The 18,485-nt window shown below is 42.6% G+C and overlaps 1 pseudogene; it reads left to right on the forward strand.

Moving 5' to 3' along the window:
- The window catches only part of LOC132871284 (protein FAM227A-like), a 55,233-nt pseudogene that overhangs the window by 5,618 nt on the left and 31,130 nt on the right, over positions 1 to 18,485 (forward strand).

The raw sequence follows: 18,485 nt of genomic DNA on the forward strand, positions 1-18,485 counted from the left end.
TAATTTAAAACTTTATGCATAAACTGACCAATAATGTTAATAATGGAAAAACACAAGCACACACACACATCTCTATATATAGAGATAGATAGATATGTGCTTTGTGTTGTGTATATAATTTTCTTCTTATTGCTTACTATTCTTTCAAATTTCTCATGTCTTTAAGGTAAAGGAGACCCTCAGAGGTGTAAAAAGTTCCTTAACTCTTACTGCTGATGTGTGGACGATTCGTGCGACAGAGTCTTACCTTGGTGTGTCTTGCCATTTCCTGAGTGAGGATTGGAAGATGAAGACCTTCAACCTTGCCACCATGCCTCTTGAGGAGAAGCATACTGGTGCAAATATAATGACATGGATGGAAGAGGTTCTGACGAAGTTTGACATCTTGCCCACCAAAATAAAAGCAGTAGTTCATGACAGTGGTTCCAATATGGTGGCAGCAATGTGACTGCTTGAAGAAAAACATGGATGGGCCTCTATCCGCTGTGCTGGACACACACTCCAGCTCATAGTTAACACTGCTCTCAAAGAAACAACCATTAGCAGAGCACTAGGTGCTGCTAGGCAGCTAGTGGAGCACTTTAAGAGAAGCGAGCTGGCTAGTACAAAGCTAAAGACAAAACAGGAGCAAATGAATGTCAAGAAAAATGCGCTGATCCAGGATGTCAGTACAAGATGGAATAGTACATTCCACATGATAGAGAGACTCCTCGAACAGCGCTGGCCTCTCACTGCCACTCTCTCAGATCCTGAGGTAACTCCAAGGGGGAAACAATACTTCGACTTGAGGCCAGAGCAGTGGGAGCTTCTTGAGGAACTGAAGAAAGGGTTGGCACCTTTTGAGAGTGCTACTGTTTACCTAAGTGGAGAGCAGTACACAACCATTTCTGGTCTTCCACAGGTCGTCAAAGGGCTGACACGGGCTGTACACCAAAGCCAATTTGAGACAAGCTCAGGAAAATCTTTCCTTGCCAGTGCAGAAGAAGGGATAACACAGAGATGGGGGAGTATTTACAGTGTCTCAGGAGAGAAAGAAAATCCAGTTATGTTTGCAGCTGCCCTGGACCCCAGATATAAAAAGCTGAAGTTTTTGACTCCTGAAGATGGCATTAGAGTGCAGGGGACAGTTGAAGTGCTTGCTGTCAAAGAAGCCAAAAAGGCTGGGACACAGGATGCAAATGTGACGAGGGCCAGTGTTTCAGGTAGAACTGAAAGGAGTGCTATGGAAACCCTGCTTCAGTCTGACACAGACAGTCCAAGTGAGAATGAGGATGGAGAATCTGAGGAGGACCAAAAGATCCAGGTTGCAATAAATGAAGTTCGGCTGTACTTTGGAGAGACCACCACACTCTCTAAAATGGATGGTCCTCTCAAATGGTGGAGTGAAAATGAGGGGCGTTTCCCCACACTGTCAAAGATCGCTAAAAATTTTCTTTGCATCCCTGCAACCTCTACCCCATCGGAGCGGATTTTCTCTGCAGCAGGGAACATCTGCTCTCAAAAGAGAGCAAGCCTTTCTCCAAGCCATGTAGAAATGCTAACCTTCCTGGCCATGAACAAGAGTCTTGTGGGATTGGGTTAAATAGTGTCAGAGTGTAGCAAAATACATTTGTGACTGAGCACAAAATGCACTTTTTTTTTTTGAGTGAGACCAAATTTTATTTTTGTGAATAATTCCTAGGTAACCGGAAGTATTTATTTTTGTGTTGTTTAGGCCAGTCTTTATTGTGCCTTATCTTTATTTTACTCAGCTGTTTGCACTTCATGCTGCTCTGTTTGTTGATACAAGCTTCACATCTCATTAAAGAGTTAATGAGCTATCATCTTAACTGTTTTTATTTTCACTTAGCACATACCTTAAACACTTCAAGCAGAAAGCTAATGATCTGAACAGCTGCATGCTGGTGCGATAAGATGTATGTTTTATAGTCAATTTACATATGATCCGATTAGTCGACTAATCGAAAAAATAATCGGTGATTAGTCAACTATCAAAATAATCGTTTGTGGCAGCCCTAGTCTGAAGTGAATCATCTCTATCTGTTCACCTGACCAATTTGCCCTGTGTCCTCAAAGGTTTCTTGCCACTTAGTAGTAAAATGAGCACTTTGCTCCCGGTGCAAATTCCTGTCATTGAGTACCCCATTATACAGCTGGGACTGCTGTTCTTGTACCTGTAGCAAATTCTCCTGGGTGGGGTATGGAATGTCCTGAATCTCATTTTTATTATTAGATGGTTCCTTCTCCCAATTTTCCCTAATGACATCCAAGCCACCATGAGGCTTGCATCCATACAATAATTCAAATGGGAGAACCCTGTGGAGGTACAACCCCGATTCCAAAAAAGTTGGGACAAAGTACAAATTGTAAATAAAAACGGAATGCAATAATTTACAAATCTCAAAAACTGATATTGTATTCACAATAGAACATAGACAACATATCAAATGTCGAAAGTGAGACATTTTGAAATTTCATGCCAAATATTGGCTCATATGAAATTTCATGACAGCAACACATCTCAAAAAAGTTGGGACAGGGGCAATAAGCGGCTGGAAAAGTTAAAGGTACAAAAAAGGAACAGCTGGAGGACCAAATTGCAACTCATTAGGTCAATTGGCAATAGGTCATTAACATGACTGGGTATAAAAAGAGCATCTTGGAGTGGCAGCGGCTCTCAGAAGAAAAGATGGGAAGAGGATCACCAATCCCCCTAATTCTGCGCCGACAAATAGTGGAGCGATATCAGAAAGGAGTTTGACAGTGTAAAATTGCAAAGAGTTTGAACATATCATCATCTACAGTACAGCGCATAATATCATCAAAAGATTCAGAGAATCTGGAAGAATCTCTGTGCGTAAGGGTCAAGGCTGGAAAAACATACTGGGTGCCCGTGATCTTCGGGCCCTTAGACAGCACTGCATCACATACAGGCACGCTTCTGTATTGGAAATCACAAAATGGGCTCAGGAATATTTCCAGAGAACATTATCTGTGAACACAATTCACCGTGCCATCCGCCGTTGCCAGCTAAAACTCTATAGTTCAAAGAAGAAGCCGTATCTAAACATGATCCAGAAGCGCAGACGTCTTCTCTGGGCCAAGGCTCATTTGGACTGTGGCAAAGTGGAAAACTGTTCTGTGGTCAGACGAATCAAAATTTGAAGTTCTTTATTGAAATCAGGGACGCCGTGTCATTCGGACTAAAGAGGAGAAGGACGACCCAAGTTGTTATCAGTGCTCAGTTCAGAAGCCTGCATCTCTGATGGTATGGGGTTGCATTAGTGCGTGTGGCATGGGCAGCTTACACATCTGGAAAGACACCATCAATGCTGAAAGGTATATCCAGGTTCTAGAGCAACATATGCTCCCATCCAGACGACGTCTCTTTCAGGGAAGACCTTGCATTTTCCAACATGACAATGCCAAACCACATACTGCATCAATTACAGCATCATGGCTGCGTAGAAGAAGGGTCCGGGTACTGAATTGGCCAGCCTGCAGTCCAGATCTTTCACCCATAGAAAACATTTGGCACATCATAAAACGGAAGATACGACAAAAAAGAACTAAGACAGTTGAGCAACTAGAATCCTACATTAGACAAGAATGGGTTAACATTCCTATCCCTAAACTTGAGCAACTTGTCTCCTCAGTCCCCAGACATTTACAGACTGTTGTAAAGAGAAAAGGGGATGTCTCACAGTGGTAAACATGGCCTTGTCCCAACTTTTTTGAGATGTGTTGTTGTCGTCATGAAATTTAAAAATCACCTAATGTTTCTCTTTAAATGATACATTTTCTCAGTTTAAATATTTGATATGTCATCTATGTTCTATTCTGAATAAAATATGGAATTTTGAAACTTCCACATCATTGCGACATCCACATCGTTGGGACAAAGTACAAATTGTTTTTATTTACAATTTGTGCTTTGTCCCAACTTTTTGGGAATCAGGGTTGTACATGGGACCTCTCGAACTGCAAATAATAGGCGTTCAAGATCCATCCATTTTCTGTAGCCGCTTATCCTGTACAGGGTCACAGGCAAGCTGGAGCCTATCCCAGCTGACTATGGGCGAGAGGCGGGGTGCACCCTGGATAAGTTGCCAGGTCGGTGTTCAAGATATTTATCCCAATTCCACGTGTCCCCATGAACAAACTTATGAATCATGTTTATGAATGCTTGATTAAACCGTTCAACCATCTGTAGATGGTAAACACTGGTACAAATCAATTTAATCTCCAACAATTTGTACAGTTCATGAAGTATGCGTGACATGAATGTTATGCCTTTCAGAAACCTGATTAGGAAAATAACATGGAAGATGCATGCAAAAATGTTGCATAAAGGCACTGCTTCTGGGTATCATGCTGCATAATTTACTAGGACTAATACAAAGTGATGTTCTTGTGCAGTCCGGTCTAAAGGCCTGATGAGATCCATGCCAGTTATTTTGAAGGAAATCTTGATCAATGGTAAAAGGGCAATGGGGGTTTTAGAGTGGTCGGCAGATTCACCAGCTGGTATTTGCACCATGCCTTGCAACACCTGTGAACATCACCACAAATGCCCAGCCAGTAAAAACAGGCCATGAGATGGTTCAGTGTTTTATCCTGCCCTAAATGCCCCACCATGGGATTATGATGAACCACATGGAACAAAAGCTCCCTACAGCTCTTTGGAACCAACAACTGGGTCATCTCTGCCTTAGTTTGATTGTCCTATGTCACATTTGTAATGATGGAAAAGTACCAGTGGGGAAAGAGCAACATTTAGGCTTTGTTGTCTGACCATTATTTGCTCTCACTTGGTCAAAAGCGTGTTTCAGGGTCTCATCGAATGACTACTTCAAAGGGAAATCCCAAAGGGAATCCCTGCAAAGGGTTGAGGGGAGGATCTCTCCTCATTCTCCATGTCCCCCTGATGAGGAGTTGATGGAGATGGCCCTGGGACTGCCTCCCTAGTCAATCCAGTGCTAGAAACCCCTCCATGTATTGGTATTGGAGAAACCATCCACAAGCATTTTTCACTAACGCCTGAAACCCTGACCAATTTGTCCTCAGAATTAGTGAATGGGTGAGGCGAGGACTAACTGCTGTCTCCGTACTGTGATTTTCTCCCAGAATTTAATTAAAATGGGCACCATTGGATACTTGTGAACATACCCGTGTACACCACTCACTGTCACCAGTTGTGCATTTCCTACTGCCCCACATTGAATCAGGCATTGATGGACCATGGTTTGGTTACACCCTGAGTCCACCAATGTGTGATGTATACGCCCTTGAATGCTCACAGCCACTTGGTACATTCCTGCTCAAACAGGGAGGCCCAAGGCTTGTCAGGAATGCAGATTATTATCCCTGCTTCCATGAGGGGACAGTGATCCTGGAACTGCCTGTCTTTCCCGCTGCACCTGCTGAAAAAGTTGAGATTGAAAACTGCTGAAAAAAAGTTAATGCTGGATAAAACAGAAAGGTGTCAGCATTAACTTTTTCAGCAATTTGTGCTACAGTAGCTCTTCTGTGGGATTGGACCATAGGGGCTAGCCTTTGTACCCCATGCGAATCAATGAGCCTTCAACACCCATAACCCTGGCACTGGTTCACTGGTTGTCCTTCCTTGGACAACTTTTGGTGGGTGCCAACCATAACATACCGGGAACACCCCACAAGATGTGCCATTTTGGAGATGCTCAGACCCAGTCATCTAGCCATCCCAGTTTGGCTCTTGTCAAAGTCGCTCAGATCCTTACACTTGCCCATTTTTCCTGCTTCCAACACATCAACTTCAAGAACTGACTTCTCTTACTGCCTAATATATACCACCCTTTGACAGGTGCCACTATAATGAGATATTATTCACTTCACCTGTCAGTGGTCATAATGTTACATACAGTATAATAGTGTGTGTGTGTGTGTGTGTGTGTGTGTGTGTGTGTGTGTGTGTGTTGGAGTGTCTCATACCTTATTTTACAGGGACACAGCAGCCCTACCTGCTGCAGTAGTCTCTTATAAATTTTTAGAAATATATTTGTAAGAGTCAAATGCAGGCTCACTTTTGACCTTGTGGTCATTTCATTTAATTCAACTTTAAATATTAAAATATTACACTAACTAGGTAACACTAACTAGGTTCTACTTTGTGACGTATGCTTTCAATAGAAAGATATTCAAGTGGAAATTACTTTTTTTGTAAACTAAGTGCCTCCAAGAGGATCTGTTGTCCATCAAAAATGTCCTCTCTGGAAATCACTCACCATATGATGAGGTTGTAAATGATTTTTTTTAAGAAAATATTTCTTTCATTTGAATACTGTTGTTGCATTGTAAAACTAGGACTTGAAACAGATGCAGGACACATTTGCAGCAGAGCGTCACATGTGGTTGAAATGTGTGTCCATCAAAAAGTGTCCTCTCTGGAAAACCTTTTTTTTTTTTTAGAAATACACTATATGCAGTCTTTTCACCACAAGTGACACACCCAGTACATGGTATGTAGCTCTGAAATTCTGCGCAGTTAATTTCTATATGAAAAGGTAATTTTTGGCAGCAGATAAAAACAAAAATCTGAGGTTTGATTTTTTTTTTTAGTGTTATGGACCTGAAAAGTATACCCTGATTGTGAAACAGCCCACAAAGTTCACACAAAAATATACTCTCGGCAATCTGACACAGGTGAGACTTGTGTTTCCTGCTGATTCTACCTGACTCCTCTGTCCACACTTGATGCTTGACTACGCCCCCATTGCCACACCTCCCATAGATGACTTGCAACCACATGATCAAAACGTTCTACGTCATGAGCGTCCGCTATGGTGGTGGATATGCAAAGCAACTAGGATGACAGCTGGTGAAAGTGTGTCTGTAAACAATGCTGAATTTTCCCAGTATTACCACGATTTGAACGGTTGAGCGAAGATTCAATACAAAGAGAAGATTGATATGTGTGGTTTTGATCCATATTATTGAAAAAAGTTGGATTTTTCTGAGGATAAGACACTTCTACCAACCATCAAATACCCAGATCAGTTTGGAAATCTTAAATTTATGGAAGTTCAAAATAATATTACTTTGTTTCAATCAAAATGAGCTGATCTGGTATTAATTTCTCAGCTTCAACTGTGGTGTCTTGGATGTCTTAGAACTCCACGGGTGAGCAACCACATGCAGCTTCTGCAAATTCAGCCGTCTCCCTCCTCCTTTGAGCTCTTTAGTGTCGTTTGGTTGCCAAAGAATCAAGTCCGACCTTGGACAAAACATAGCCCATTTTCTCAGTGGGTGCCCGGTCTGGATTATTTCTATCATATAATTTCGCTGGCACTCCTAGAAGCAAAATGGTTATACACGTGTTAAAATTATAACAACGACTGAGTGAATCACAACAAGAGAACGCTAATTTTATAGCAAAATTCTAGCAACATGAAATAAAATTCTTCCATGATATTATTGAAAAAGCTTTTGAATCTCACCTGAGATAAAATTTTGACTGCAAGCACAAACTGTTTTGGTTTTAGCTTCCATTAGATCAGCCCTGCCAATGCTGTTCAGCCGTGCTCGTCTCCTCTCCGTACTAGAGTTTCCTTGCCCTCTTTCCGAATCACGGACAGAATTCTAAAAAAATCGGAATGTGCCATGGTCACGAGTACTGTTGTGACCACAACCATATACAGCACAAAGATATGGCATAGCTAAAAGAATGCTTAAAGCAGTGGAAAAACAAAGAGAGTTGTGCATGTGTGACTACTGTATATTTTGTACGGAATGTCGCTTGACCCCGCATTTGTATATCTGCCAATATGGCCGACATCCAGGTTTCTATTTTGCTTTGACGTCACTTGCAAGTCAAGGATGGTCCAAAGGCATGTGGATTAGATCAACTGGCTCCTCTAAACTGCCCAAAAGTATCATTGTGAGTGTGAATTATTGATCATCTCATCTCATCTTCATCCGCTTATCCAGGGCTGGGTCGCGGAGGCAGCAGTCTGAGCATGGAAGCCCAAACTTCCCTCTCCCCAGACACCTCGGTCAGCTCCTCGGGAAGAACACCGAGGCATTCCCAGGCCAGCCGAGAGACATAGTCCCTCCAGCGTGTCCTGGGTCTTCCCTGGGGCCTCCTCCCGGGGGGACATCCCTGGAACACCTCCCCAGGGAGGCGTCCAGGAGGCATCCGAAAAAGATGCCCAAGCCACCTCAGCTGATTCCTCTCGATGTGGAGCAGCAGCGGCTCTACTCCGAGCTCCTCCCAAGTGACTGTGCTTCTCACCCTATCTCTAAGGGAGCGCCCAGCCACCCTGCAAAGGAAACTCATTTCGGCCACTTGTATCTGTGATCTTGTTCTTTCGGTCATTACCTAAAGCTCATGGCCATAGGTGAGAGTCGGAACGTAGATCGACTGGTAGATCGAGAGCTTTGCCTTTTGGCTCAGCTCCTTCTTCACCATGACGGACCGGTAAAGCAACTGCATCACTGTGGAGGCTGCACCGATCTGCCTGTCGATCTCATGCTCCATCCTTCCCTCACTCGTGAACAAGATCCCGAGATACTTAAACTCCTCCACTTGAGGCAGGACTTCTCCACCAACCTGGAGAGGGCAAGCCACCCTTTTCTGGTCAAGAACCATGGCCTCGGATTTGGAGGTGCTGATTCTCATCCCAGCTGCTTCACACTCGACTGCAAACCACCCCAGTGCATGCTGAAGGTCCTGGTTTGAAGAAGCCAACAGGACAACATCATCCACAAAAAGCAGAGATGAAATCCTGTGGTTCCCAAACAGGATTCCCTCCGGCCCCTGGCTGCGCCTAGAAGTTCTGTCCATAAAAATTATGAACAGAACCGGTGACAAAGGGCAGCCCTGCCGGAGTCCAACATGCACTGGGAACAGGTCTGACTTACTGCCAGCAATGCGAACCAGACTTCTGCTCCATTCATACAGGGACTGGACAGCCCTTAGCAAAGAGCCCTGAACCCCATACTCCCAAAGCACCCCCCACAGGATACCACAAGGGACAAGGTCGAGTGCCTTCTCCAGATCCACAAAGCACATGTGGACTGGTTGGGCAAACTCCCATGAACCCTCGAGCACCCTATGAAGGGTATAGAGCTGGTCCAGTGTTCCACGACCAGGACAAAAACCGCATTGTTCCTCCTGGATCTGAGGTTCGACTATTGGCCGAATTCTCCTCTCCAGTATCCTGGAGTAAACCTTCCCGGGGAGGCTGAGAAGTGTGATTCCCCTATAATTGGAGCACACTCCAGTCCCCTTTCTTAAAAAGAGGGACCACCACCCCAGTCTGCCACTCCAGAGGCACTGTCCCCAACTGCCATGCGATGTTGCAGAGGCATGTCAGCCAAGACAGCCCCACAACATCCAGAGACTTGAGATACTCAGGACGGATCTCATCCACCCCCGGTGCCTTGCCACCGAGGAGCTTGCAAACCACCTCAGTGACTTTGGCTTGTGTAATGGACAAGTCCACCTCTGTTGATCATTTCTATGTTAAATCCAATTGGGATACTTTCCATGTTGCCAGACATAAATATTTTGGAAATAGACTTTTTCACAAATTCTGCATGATTTCTTCATTTGTAAGCATTAGAAAACAGCCCCGTGAAAAAAATCCACCACAAGCACTGAATGGGGTGCTGCATCAAAAGAAGAGAAAAAGTAAAACAGTGACTGTAGGAACAGTTTCTACAGGTGCCCCACCCCCGCCCCGCCCAGATATTGAGGTAAACAGACACAGGTGTATCACTGTAGGGATGCTTTACATATTCCATGCTTTCCATATTGTATGGCCATTTTGTGGTTGCCAGTTATAGCGTTCTAACACAATACTGGACCAATTTCAATAATTTTTGCCCCTAGAAAATATTTGGACCCAAAGATATGGGGGGAGGCCCAGGTTAAAAAATCCCAGGGCTTTCTTTTAAACAACTATGTCAGAAGATGTATCCTGTGGTCATGGAAAAGATGATACTGTGTTTCAGAAGGGTCAAATTATTGCACTGCATCAAGCAAAGAAAACAACTAAAAGAGATTACTGAAATTACTGGAATTGGGTTAAGAACTGTCACATGCATTATTTAACCCTCAAAACGTAGGGCTTACGGTTATTTAGCACAAAGGTTTTTTAGCACAAATCTAAAGTCTTTTAGCACAAGTTCTAAAGTCTCTTCGCACAACTCTATGTTCTTTCCAAGAACACTTAATCTTTATTATGAACACTTACTGATCATGTTTAAAGATGTTTGATGGATTTTTTAATGAAAGTTGCCGAGATGCTAATAAAAAATAAACGATTGTATTTCCCCACTCATTTCAGGGATCAACAACTGATCCTTAACATGCACAGCAGCAGAAATCCTGGCTTCCAGTCCCTAAGCAACCATAATAAACCCCTTCCTATATCAAGATTAGTATTTTTTTCAATTATTGTAACCATAATCCAGAGTTGTGCTAAGAGACTTGCAGCTGTTAAAGCAGAGGTTCCCCCACCCCAAGCAGCTGTCCCCCAAGGCTGTACATGCGCCAAGTGGGCAAAATTGATGATGGGGGTCTGGAGCCTGTAAAAGTATGGTAAGGAATATACTCACATTCGTTATTAAAACAAACAAAAATCAGTATTTACAACACAATTAAACCTTAAGTTATTATTTCATACAGCTGCTCTACAAGAAACAATATTATTCAGCTTTCAAGCAGAGGTGTGACCAGAATGGCATGTGTGGGTGGGCAGTTAGCTCATCTGGGGGGGCAGAAAACAATACCTGAAAAATCGGTGGAAAACCACTACTACAATTACTAGGCCTAATAGTCCAATAATAATAATAATAATAATAATAATTCAATTCGGTAATCAAAATATGGTCACACTAGCATAAATCATGACCGTCAATTTTGTTAACAGTGTGGAATTTTTTATGAAGTTTTTTTTTTGTTTTGTTTTTTTGTTTGTTTTTTTTTTGTAAAGAAAAAAAAACTAAACTAACTTTTTTTGAAAAGCCTGGCTATGCTGAATGGAAATTTAAATGTTGACATTGAAAATGTTGGGATGCACCATCTACTGGTCTTCATGAATAGCTGACCTTTGACCTGGACCATTATCTACAGTACAAGTCTGCGGTTACACTTAGCAAATTCTGAAACAAATTCATTCATGTCTAGATTTTCTGTGATTTCCTTCTCATGTGCCAGAATGACTAAATTTTTCTTCCTTGAATGCAGCATTGTTCTGCGTAGTGGAGTGAGGATGCGGTTCAAGGTGGAGAAAGAGCTTTCGCATGCAGCTGAAGACACGCCAATGACAAGTGCTGTGACATATATTGAATGCAATATGGGGAAGGCCTCTTTGTACTGCTGAATGCATTTGCATGCTTCAGAGAGGTTAGCATCAGTTGACAATTTATTGAGCAACATTGCTTTTGCCACAGACATTTCATTTTGCAAGCTTATGCTGTTAAGCTCTGTGCCTGCAAGCACCTGAAGTGGTTTCAGGAGAGAGGGCTCAAGAAAGGACTTTGATTTTGGCAGGAGAAATGATGTGGACCTCATCAGTTCAACATTTCTCTGAGAGAATCTTGTCTCCATCTCTACAATAGCTCTGTCAAGAATGTTTAACATGGCCCTTTTAAAAGTTTGATTAGGAGCTATTTGGTCATCAGAATGCCCAAGTGTTGACAAGACAACGCTATCACCAAGCTGTGAATTAACTTTGCGTTTTCTTTTAGGTGGGGGCGAATTGGTAGGCCTACTTCCACCCTGAGAGAAATGCTCCTGCCAGAATGAGTCACTCCTCATCTCCTTCAGAGTAGCCGGTGAAGCTGTCACCACCTCCCCAGCAGTGCACATATCCACTGCTTGGGCCTGCAGAATGGCATTAGCTGGTTTCAGTGCACCAAGGACCTGAAGGAGGAACTTTCCTGTGTTAAAGAAACACTGTCGTTTTAATTGGGTCGAAAGACCCAATGCCTCTGTGCTGATATCAAAAGGAGCAGTGTCATCCTCTGCTACATCTGAGAGAAGCCCTCTGATTGTGTCCTCATTGGTGACAATGGACTTCGTGACCTCATAATGACTGGTCCACCGTATTTCCAGTAGTCGTTTCAGTGTAGGTGTGTTGTATGTGTGTGCAACATAATGTCTGTGACAAAATGTGTTTAAAGAATTTGACCAGTCAAAGAACTTCTTTGCCAGGGGTTCTGCTTCCATTGCGTGAACCACTGCCAAATGGAGCTGGTGGTTGTAGCAGTGCACGTATGGAATGTACTTCCCCACTTTGTTTTGGAACAAAGCTTGGACACCACCCCTTCCCCCAGACATGACAGATGCACCATCATAGCACTGACACACTAAATTGTCTGGTCTGTAACCCAGGTCAGTCAAATGTGAAAGAATGTGGTCGGAAATGTACTCAGCATCAAGCCGATGTAGTTCAATTAATCCAATTCGGTGTTCCTTGGGGACAGAGTTTTGGACAAATCTAATTACTACAGACAAATTCTCTATGTTACAGCGATCTCTGGTACCATCACTTTTAATGCAAAGTCCAGGAGAGTCTGCTTTCTCGTATCTGGCTTGGATATTGTTTAGCACCATTTTGGTGAGGGTTTCAATTATTTCATTTTGTATTACATTTGACATGTATTTTGCATTGTCTGGGATATGTTTTACAATTTCTGCCAATTTCTCATCTTTTTTGACTGTATATTCAAAAAACTTCAGGAAAAGTCCCTCCTCCCCACCCTCATGATTGTGACCACGCAGAGCCAGTTCATTGACAGGCAGGAACTGAACGGCCTCCCCAATGCTCTTCACATAGTACCTGTTTTTTTCTATCTGCATTTGACCCAGCAGGTGAGCTATGCTTTCACCCGTCTCTGCCTGACGCTGGTGTTCCTGCCACGCAGACATTGATCTGACGTGCGGGAGACTCGACGCATGTTTTTGGAAGCCGGCGTCTTTTTCAAGGGCTTTTTTCCAATTTGTGAAGCCACGTTTGGTAAATATATCCTCGCGGTCCGAATGTGAAATGTTAAATTTGCGGCAGGCAAAGAAAAAGCTGGCATCGCGGATAACGGAATACTCGAGCCACGGTCGAGAATGATACCAGCTTGCACTAAAGCACTGAAGGGTTTGTCCAAATGGGCGCTTGGGGTAATTAGTTAAAATAGGCTGGGACGGGCTATCCATATTTAAGTCGGAAGGGACGTGCACATCAGAGGTTTGGGAGGACTGCGTACTTTGTGAAATGCAGGGGTTTTGAGTTCCTGAAGCGGCCACAGAACTGCAGGATGGCGCAGACCTATTCAGATCCTGTGAAGGGCTTTGCTCCGCGTTGGCAGCAGTGGTGCTGGGCTCAACAGCGGAGTCAGAAGCTTGCGCAGCGACAGGGGCGGATGAGGTCTGCTTTTTAATGAGCCACCTATGCATGTCTTTTGGTGTTACGTACTAGTTAATAAAATGTTTTAATAACGTCTGTGTGGGTTATGCTTAGTGGCTGGCTGCCTGCCTAGGCTGGCAATTCAACTAGCTAGCACAGTCTCCCAGTCTTAATAATAGCAGGCTAGCACAGGCAGACTGCTGTAACTAGCTGACTTATCTACACAAATCAACAAGTAAATGAAACGAACAAGCTCAACTCAACAAAAACTACTACCACTACTTTGTGAAAAGATGACAGAGAAGAACGAAATAGGAACTGTATGGGCGCAAAGTAAACTCCCGCACAGCATTGTGCTTGCTAGTTGAATGGAGGAGGACTGACACGCCCCCTATTCAAACGAACCAACTGGAAAGCAGTTTTGACGATTGTTCTGCCCCTTAAGGTTACGGAGGGGGGAAACACGATAACAAAAAATAATTAAAGCTATAAACTTTGCAGATATATGCTGTTTTTAAATCAACACCAGCATTTATTCTACCAATACAAGACACAAACAGAGATCATAAATCGTGGCCTTTTTTCTGGCCAGTTTTCTTTGGATGGACAGGGCATTTCTCAGGGGGGCAGGACTTGTCCCTGGGGGGGGGCAGTGCCCACCCCAGCCCCCCCGTGGCCACGCCCCGGCTTTCAAGTGTCATTTCTGATATGAATGGTTTTTAATAATCTGTTAATCTTGCAAAAAATATGTAGAAATACAAATACTTTAACTGTATTTGAAAAGTGAATTATATCATTACTCACTGAGAGAACAATGCTGGCTGGAGAACTGGTGCTTCCAAAAGCAGGCTCAGAGAGCATGGGTCTGTAGTCCTAACCCTATTGGTATCTAGTCATTTAGCACAAAAGTCTTTTAGCACAAGTCTTTTAGCACAAATACAAAGTCTTTTTGCACAAGTTCTAAAGTCTCTTAGCACAACTCTAAGTTCTTTAACACGACTCTGGATTACGGTCACAATAATCGAAAAAAATACTCATCTTGATATAGGAAGGGGTTTATTATGATTGCTTAGGGACTGGAAGCCGGAATTTCTGCTGCTGTGCATGTTAAGGATCAGTTGTTGATCACTGAAACATGTGGGGAAATACAATCGCTTGTTTTTGATCAGAATCTCAGCGACTTTAATTAAAAAAAAAAAATCCATCAAACATCTTTAAACATGATCAGTAAGTATTCATAAGAAAGATTAAGTGTTCTTGGATCTTGTGCTAAAAGACTTGTGCTAAATAACCAGATACCAGAGGTAGTGGGGAACCATCGTCTCCATGGAATACCGGTAAATTTGGTTGGAAAAAAATCTTAACTGACAATGATCAGAGATCACTTAAATGCTTGATGAAGTTGAATTGTTAAAAAAAAAAGACAGTAGAACTCACGGCTATGTTTAATAGTGAAAGTAAGACCTGACTGTCTGAATGAACTGAATAATTAGGTTATCCCAGCAATGGATTTTTTTTTCCTTCCCTGATGACACAGGCATATTCTAAGATGACAATGCCAGGATCCATTGGGCTTAAATTGTGAAAGTCATTCAGGGAGCATGAGGAAACATTTTGACACATGATTTTGCCACCACAGAGTTCTGACCTTCACACAATTGAAAGTCTTTGGGATGTGCTGGAGAAGACTTTACAGATTGGTCATCAGTACAAGATCTCTGTGAAAAATAAATAACACTAACTCTGGACAGAAATGAATGTTATGACATTGCATAAGGTTGTCGAAACAATGCTATGGTGAATGCACACCATGATAAAAGTGAAAGGCGGTCCAATGAAATATTAGTGTGTGCAACTTTTTTGGCCAGGCACAGTACATACATTAATGACCATTCCAAGACTCCAAGTATAGTGGTTAGCACCGTCACCTCACAGCAAGAAGGTTCTGGGTTCGAGCCCAGGCCAATGGGGGCCTTTCTGTGTGTAGTTTGCATGTTCTCCCCGTATCTGTGTTTGTTTCTTCTGGGTGCTCCGTTTTCCCCCACAGTCCAAAAACATGCAGTTTAGGTTAATTGGTGGCTCTAAATTGACCGTAGGTGTGAATGTGAGTGTGAATGGTTGTTTCTCTATGTGTCGGCCCTGCGATGATCTTGGCGACTTGTCCAGGGTGTACCCCGCCTCTCGCCCATAGTCAGCTGAGATAGGCTCCAGCTTGCCCGCGACCCTGCACAGGATAAGCAGTTATGGATAACGGATGGACTCCAATAAGTGCTGTTGGAAAATTAATGTGTGTTAATATTACATTTATCCTGGCCTACTTCATTGATTTTCCATGGTGTGTTTTTTTTTTTAATCTGCTTGGGCAATGTGAGCTCCTAACCTCATTTAAATATGTATTTGTTTGTTTGTTTGCTTTTATATTGTTGGAAAAAATGTTCTGACAAACCATATGTATGAAAAGTGTTTAGTAACCCAGATTAAATATTACAATGTATGACTTTGAGAGTCAGAAAGACTTGGGAGATGAGAAATATTTCATAGATTTTGTCAAACTAGGTTGGTGGGGTGTTGTTGTTGTTTTTTGTCCCTCCTCCACAGAATAAACACGCTTGCTGGGTTAACAAGGATTGTATTACTCTGTTGACACACTCAACAGAGTAATACAATCCTGGTATCTAGATGGTGTTGGGTAGATGTGATACTGAGATGTACTGATAGTCGTGAGATGCTTTGCGGTGTTCGATTCTTCAGGATCTCCCCAGCACACTGAGTCAGATGCTATTCTGCTGCTTTTCCTGCTGCTTCCCTCAGTCATGCAGTTTCCATGATCCAGCCTTCTTTACAGCGCTGTGCTCCACCGCCTACCAGTGGACTGGAGGTAAAACTGAAGCAGCATAATCTAAACTAAAATTTCTATACAAGGTTTTTTTTTTCCATCTTGTTTGCACAGCTGGGTAAAATTTTTTATAGAAAAAGTCTTGGACATGTTTGTTTCCAGAAATATTCTATTTTTAGTTGTTGCTGGGTAATGAAGACTTTCCACCTGAAATATCATTTTTGGGCAATACATCAGATTTTCAACATCAACAGCTGGGGGGGAAAAATGGTCAGATAGTCTCGCAGAGTTACTGATATGTTTATTTTTTTACACTATAATATCCGCTTTTAAATAATATGTATTATTAATTAATAGAACTAATTAGTTATTTTTTGTTTGTTTGCAAGTAAAGTAGGGGTGATGACCAGACCAAAATAACAGGCAAATGAAAGCTGATAATAAGTAAACTGATTGATTAACCTATGCGTAATTAAAGAGAAACAGAAAGAAGTTTGTTTTCCCAACTCTCTATCTAAATATTTCTCACTCCAATCTTTCACTTTGTAGCCATTTACAAATATTGAAGCTATTTAAATTATATACATAAATAATATTTTATATATATATATATATATATATATATATATATATATATATATATATATATATACTGTATATTAGACATGAGTGTTTTACTGGGGTGGCCCAGTGGTGTAGTGGTGCCTCACAGCAAGAAGGTCCGGGTTCGAGCCCCGTGGCCGACGAGGGCCTTTCTGTGTGGAGTTTGCATGTTCTCCCCGTGTCTGCGTGGGTTTCCTCTGGGTGCTCCGGTTTCGCCCCACAGTCTAAAGACATGCAGGTTAGGTTAACTGGTGGCTCTAAATTGACCGTAGGTGTGAATGTGAGTGTGAATGGTTGCCTGTGTCTATGTGTCAGCCCTGTGATGACCTGGCGACTTGTCTAGGGTGTACCCCGCCTTTCGCCCGTAGTCAGCTGGGATAGGCTCCAGCTTGCCTGCGACCCTGCAGAACAGGATAAAGTGGCTAGAGATAATGAGATGAGAGATAATGAGATGAGATGAATACATCATGGATCTGAGTGACATATTTAAATAATATTGGCTGGCATTGAGTGGTATATCAGATATATTCCATATTGAACTCGTCTTTGACTCATTCAATATCATGCTAGCTGAAAGAAATATACCTGATATACCATAAAAAGCAATATTATTCTTATTATTATTATTTATTTATTTATTTATTTTGGCGGCACGGTGGTGTAGTGGTTAGCGCTGTCGCCTCACAGCAAGAAGGTCTGGGTTCGAGCCCCGTGGCCGGCGAGGGCCTTTCTGTGTGGAGTTTGCATGTTCTTCCCATGTCCGCGTGGGTTTCCTCCGGGTGCTCCGGTTTCCCCCACAGTCCAAAGACATGCAGGTTAGGTTAACTGGTGACTCTAAATTGACCATAGGTGTGAATGTGAGTGTGAATGGTTGTCTGTGTCTATGTGTCAGCCCTGTGATGACCTGGCGACTTGTCCAGGGTGTACCCCGCCTTTCGCCCGTAGTCAGCTGGGATAGGCTCCAGCTTGCCTGCGACCCTGTAGAACAGGATAAAGTGGCTAGAGATAATGAGATGAGATTATTTATTTTACATACACACTCTCTTCATGTCAGCATTCTCGAAGGCCAACATGAGCTTAAAGGAGATACGCAAAACTATGGCCTCATTTTTTGTTTATAAATGCCTTGAGACCTCAAGAATGGCACAGGAATAGTTTTAAGCGTTAACAATAAATCTAATAAAGTAATTTTTATGATTAAAATTATTCATATAGGTAGCGGTCTGAGTGAATGACCTTGACATCTGTGACGTCACAGCAGGAAGTCTATTGGTCTCATTGCCATTTCTGCTATGCTAAAACACAGAGCTGACTGCAACTTTGATCCTCCATTTTGAGCTAATTTATCACCATGCCATGTAGATGTGTTGCTGGCAGGTGCAGCAACATGACAGAAGGTGGATTTACGTTGCATTCATGGCCCAAGAATGTTCAAACTGCAAAGATTTGGATGCATTTTGCGAGAAGTTCATGGGCACATTGGGTGCCTACGAAGTGGTCTCTCCTCTGCTCTGCACATTTTACTAAAGACTCGTATGAGACCTCTGAGCTCTTGAGGAGCGTTGGCTATAAGCCCGTGTTGAAAAAGGGTGCAGTACCAACAATTAAAGGAAAAGAAAAGTAAGTCAATTCAGTTGCACCAGTTCTCACGGAGTGTGAGC

This window comes from Neoarius graeffei, chromosome 23 (genome assembly GCF_027579695.1).
Source record: "Neoarius graeffei isolate fNeoGra1 chromosome 23, fNeoGra1.pri, whole genome shotgun sequence".
NCBI lineage: Eukaryota > Metazoa > Chordata > Actinopteri > Siluriformes > Ariidae > Neoarius > Neoarius graeffei.